At 30.8% G+C, this 5975-nt stretch overlaps 1 pseudogene across 1 annotated transcript; it reads left to right on the forward strand.

Annotated features, from left to right (window-relative positions):
- Positions 1–993: 993 nt before the first annotated feature.
- LOC111285645 (ethylene-responsive transcription factor ERF017 pseudogene) lies at positions 994–1930 on the forward strand (annotated as a pseudogene). Its single transcript, XR_016343205.1, has one exon. The product of XR_016343205.1 is annotated as an ethylene-responsive transcription factor ERF017 pseudogene (transcript).
- The last annotated feature ends 4045 nt before the right edge of the window (positions 1931–5975 follow it).

The following is a 5975-nucleotide window of genomic DNA, read 5'->3' on the forward strand; positions in this document are numbered from 1 at the left end:
GTTGACTTTATATTAATCTAGAACTATGTCACTAATCATCCAAATTGGTAAATTTGAGACAATTTATATGATATATATATATATATATGGTTACAAGGTACATTTTTAAATCCTTAGAGAATTCCAATCTTCATGCATCAATTCAAAGAAGGTAGCGTAGAAACAACATGTAATTATTTTAACCATTTTGGGTTAAAATTTTAAAATTTAAAAGTCAAATTAGAATATCACTACATGTTGAAGCAATAAATATATTAATTATATTATTTTTTAAAAAAGAATTTCACCAATGATATACAAAATAATACTCAATATAAATATTGTTTATATAGCCAATAATTGTTGTTAGTAGGATGTTAGATTTTTAATTTTAGTGATTAAAATTTAAACTTTGATAAATTTAAATATCAAAATAAATAAATATTTTTTATATATTAAAAATAAATATTTGAAATCTGTTATTTAATATAAAAAAATGCATGCATCAAATATCAAATCAAATCTAACTCCAAGGTAAATCTTTTATAGAAATTTTTAAACTCATATTTGACCGAAGAGAAATTATAAAATATTTTTTAGATAATACCGGATAAAAATAAAACAAGGTTAAATATATGGATCAAGTTTGGCATTTAAAATTGCCAACTGAATCGGCGATTCATGAACATGTAGGGTTGGCATGTAATGCAGCAACATGATTTCGGCTTTAAAAGGCCCAATAAACTATTCATTGTTTAGCACTTTTACTAAAGTTAAGTTTAAAATAATAAATAAAGAAATTGGGCACGAGTAATAAAAGGCCCACGTGGTGGAAATATCCTCCCTCCTCGCGTAGCGACGAAATGAGGTCTTAAAATGTCGCCACGTGTCAATCATTTACTCTTTGCGGCTTCCAAACTCCAAATCAAACGCGCCTCTCTCTCTTTGACTGATCACTCTGTCAGGGAGTATCGTTTCCCCTTTCCCCACTCCCAGTATATATATATAACAGAGCCGCAAATTCCCCTATGCCTCAAAACTCAATAAAAGCACAATCAAATCCTCTCCCCGAAGCCAAACCACAGTACTACCACTACTACTACTTGCTACTAACGAATTCAAAGACAGAACCGAGAAAGAAAAAGAAAGCGCTGAAAAAAAGAATGGTGAAACACATAAGTGAGAGACCTGCAGCTGAGAGAAGTGATTTGAGATTCAAGGGCGTCCGAAAGCGAAAATGGGGGAAGTGGGTGTCCGAAATCAGACTACCCAACAGCAGGGAAAGGATTTGGTTGGGATCTTATGACACCGCCGAGAAAGCAGCTCGTGCTTTTGACGCCGCTCTTTTTTGCTTACGCGGCCGCTCTGCTAAGTTCAACTTCCCTGATAATCCACCCGAGATAGCCGGTGGTAGGTCATTGACCCCACCAGAAATCCAAGCCGCTGCCGCCCGATTTGCGAACTCGGAGCCTTCCAGGACCCATTCGGAGCAGTCCAACTCTGGGTTTCAAACGGAGTCCCCATCATCGTCGATTTCGGGAGGGACAGTACAGTTCGATAGTGAGCTTGCGATGGACGTATCGTTTCTGGATCTTTTGACAATGGGTTCGGGTAATTACCTTTCGGATTATGGGATGATATTCCCTGGATTTGATGATTTTTCGAGTGATTTTCTGGGATCATCGGTGCCCAACATCAGGTGCGAGGAGGATAATTTTGATGGGATTTTAGTTCCAGAATCTTTTCTTTGGAATTTCTAAAACCAGTCAGCCTAATTCTGGGAATTTTAGTATCCAGAGTTGGATCCTGAAATTTGGAAGGGCCAATTTTTGTACGGTCCACCTGAAATTACTATCATTTTTATAATTTAATCGTCATGAAGAATGTAAAGTGAAGCATTAATTAAATGAAAGATTACTGTTGTAGATTTTTTTCTATTGTAAAATTATTATGATTATGTCACTTCGGCTAGTGCAATGGAAATCACATGTTTATTACGGGCTACTATCAGTTAAAAACTGCCATTGGACTTTCCTCGTACTCGAAAAGCCTAACCTAAACCCAAGCTCTCCATACTTTGATTTGCTTGTCAGTTTTGGGGTTAGAGATTCAGGTTCGATTGGAAATTTTTTATCACATTAGAAGGTACGTTTTATAATTTTTTATTAAACTTTGATTATCTTTCTCTAACTGTCCTTTAGCTTTATTTCAAATAAAAAAAAACTTTCAAATGAGATGTCTTTTAAAATATAAAAAATTTTGTACATTTTAAATGAGATAAATCAATTGAATTAAATTTTATATTAATATATAAAATTAAATTATACATACACAATTTTATTTTATATTAATATATAAAATTAAGTTATACATACACAATTTTTTAATGAGTGCTTCAAACACATTTTTAAAAATTATTTTATTAAATGATATTTTCATCATTACATTAAAATCATCAAATTAATTATAAAATTATCACATTTAATGTAAAAATATTACTATAATTAGTATATTAACCTTGAGCTCGTAACAAAATCCAAAACATGCAAAAATTAGATATGGTCATAAGTCTTTGATGCAATCAACAAAAGATTTTTTTTTTTTTAAATTTGATCATCAAAAGATTTTGTCAATCTAACTAGCTTGTATACATGCACATTTCTTTTTCTCCATATTTGGATCCTCTCATTTTCAATATCACTATGGTAGATCTCATGACAAATGATTTTGAAACATCTATAAACGAAGAAAAACAAAGTGCGGCGCTGTAAACTTCTTATGGCCCTATCTTCCTTTAGTGCTTTTCGGCTCTGTACGATCGAACAAAGCAAAAACAAGAACCGAAATCAAAACGCATCCTAAAAAATATCACAATCTAAATCTTTGGCAGTTCCTACGGTTAGGAGAGGAAAGATGTATTAGATTTGTCTATTTTATATAACGTATAAAATATAAAAATTATTATATCATAATTTATATTAATACGTTAATTATAATTTATATTTAATTTTTTAATTCATTTACAATTTTCATTAATATTTTATATTAAATCACCTAATTTCATCATTAAATTTTTTTATCTTATGTTGTCATATTATATTTAAAATTATTAAATCTAATGAAAATGATGTACAATTTCCTCCAATAAACATGACAAATTTTGTTGTATTAAAAGACAGTTTAGAGTCTACCATCTGATGCCTGCCAGTTCAAGCTTATTTGGCCAATCCCAAAGCTTACCAAAAGCAATAAGAATTCTTATATCACTGTTCATATGGCTGCTCACTTCTTACGCACGGAAATTCTTTCAGGCGCCGCCATCACCAAAATTTGGTAAAAATAAAATTGATTTGACCTTCTAGAAGCAAAGGAGACAAACTTTGCCTAATTCCCCGCATCCTGCACGTGTCCATTTCTCAGACACGTGTAATAGAATGATAAATCACTCCTTAATGTTTTACGTGGCAGTTGCTCAAATGTCCACGGGCTTCCTCCTTCCGTCTCCAATTTTTTTTCTTTTGCAAAATCCGCCGTTTGTATTTTTTGTTTAAATACGTACGTAGAACACAAAATTAACGGAAAAATTTGAGGAGAAAGAAATTGGTGAGACCGAGAAGGGAGAGGGCTGACGGCGTTAATCATAACCGTAACGGACGTTACAAGGGTACACGGATGAGGAAGTGGGGAAAATGGGTAGCGAAAGTACGGCAACCGAACAGCAAAGGAAGAATATGATTGGGTACTTATAGGACAGCAAAAGAAACTGCGAAAGCATGCGACGCAGCCGTTTTCTGTCTGCGTGGGACTTCGGGAAAGCTTAACTGCGTGGCGGCTGCGGCTGGGAATTCTTACACAGAGTGTTATTTTGGCGGTGGGAGTGCTGGAGACGTGTCCGGTCGAACTTATTATCACTCGCTTGGTGTTTGGACGTTCTAGCTCTACGAATTTCATTTCGTTTTGTTTTTTATTTCTGGAAATATGAGTTGAAATTGGATGTTGTAATAGTTTTGAGATCATCATATATATAAAAAAATTTTAAAATCAAAATAAATAAAAAAATCATCATCAATTTTTATTAATGTGGTTGGTTACTCAAAAATTTATCTTTTTAATAAAATTATAAAAACGGATTTAAAATTTATCAAAAAGATAAATTTTGATTTATAAAATCAGGTTAGATTCAGGAGTCGGTTACATATGAAAAATGATTAACACTCCTACAACGCCCATAAATTAGTACCATTTAATCATGTGTTATTTTCGGATTAGATAAAATGGTTTTGACTTGAAATTGAATACTAATTCTCTTCGTTTAAAAAAATATTTTTGCTAAAATTTTTATTTAGAAATATTGAGAAAATTTTTAAGTTAAAAAATTATCTTAAAATTTTTCAACATCTAGGTAGAATTTAAAATAACTCATTTCGCTTAAGATTTAACACAATAATCCTTAAAATGAAATAACACTCTTTATAGAAAATTGTTGGTGACTCTCCAACATCTAGGCAGAGTACCAAAAATTATTTCCTTCGAAATGTTATTTTTATTTTGTTTTAAAATTGCATATTTTTAAAAACAAGTAAATAAAAAACATTTTATACGAAAAAAAATAAAAATAAGGGATGATACTATCAGGTAACAAACAAATATGCAAAATGAGTGCAAACAATAACAAATAAATGCATGTAAGCTAATAGGTGCTATGTATAATGAAATGCAAATTTGAAATTGAATTCTTAAATATAATGAGACCATATTGACTTCTCAACATCTAGGCGGAGCTTAGGTACGACTGTTCATATTTAAGATCCCATTTTATTTTATTATACTTTTTATTTATTGAAGTTTTCGATTCATTATTAAAGCGCATTAAGGACTTGCAAGAAAAACTTAATGGAATAAAATTTCTTAAAAACCCCATCATCTAGGCGACATTCAAGAATAAATTACTTTATTTGAGATTTTCGTACATATTTTTAAAGTTTCGGAATGGTTTTAAACTTGGGTATGGGTCGAGGTTTTAAAGATTTGGTGAGTTTTAGGCAATGATTTGGGATTTTGTATCAAATTTAGGGTTTTCAAAATTTTGGATTTTAAGGTTTAGGATTTTGGATTTTAGGGTTAGGGTTTCAAGTTTCAGATTTTGGGGTTTAGGTTTTTGATTTTAGGGTTTGAGATTTGAAGTTTTGGTTTTAAGGTTTAGATGATTTACGGTTTAATTTTAGGGTTTGAAGGTTTGGAGTTTTGATTTTAGAGCTTGGAGGTTTGAGGTTTTGATTGTAGAGTTTGGAATGTGAAGGTTTTAATTTTAGGGTTTGAAAGGTTTAGGGTTTTATTTTTAAGGTTAGGAGGTTTAAGGTTTAATTTTAGGGTTTGAGAAATTTAGAGTTTCATTTTTAGGGTTTAGATTTTAGGGTTTTAGATTTGAGGGTTTGGAAGTTTTAAGGTTTAATTTTAGGGTTTGAAAAATTTAGAGTTTCGTTTTTAAGGTTTAGATTTTAGGGTTTGGAAGTTTTAAGGTTTAATTTTAGGGTTCGAGAAATTTAGAGTTTCATTTTTAGGGTTTTGATTTTTAAAATTTGAGGTTTGAGATTTTGATTTAAGGGTTTAGATTTTAGGGGTTTTGGATTTTGGGGTTTGGATTTAAAGGTTAGGATTTTAGGTATTTGGATTTAAGGGGCTTGAATTTAAGAATTAGTGTTTAAAGTTTCGTTTTTAAAAAAATGCGAACATCTCTAAAAATCTCCAACATTTGGGCTGATTTTCGGAGCAAGTTCGATTTTAACGATTTTTGAAAATTAATAAAAAATTTCTTATATATTTCTTTTTTATGAAAATTTATTAATAATAATTTTTCAATATCTAGGCGAAATTATTTTTAAGAATATGTCTTATTCCCTCAAACATCTAGGTAGGAAAAATAAGAAAACTTATTTTTTTAATTATTTTTTAAGCATTTTTAATATATATTTTTAATTATTATCTTACTTGTTTTC

Source organism: Durio zibethinus, chromosome 6, assembly GCF_047325235.1.
Source record: "Durio zibethinus cultivar Kanyao isolate XHJ-2024 chromosome 6, ASM4732523v1, whole genome shotgun sequence".
NCBI classification, from domain to species: Eukaryota; Viridiplantae; Streptophyta; class Magnoliopsida; order Malvales; family Malvaceae; genus Durio; species Durio zibethinus.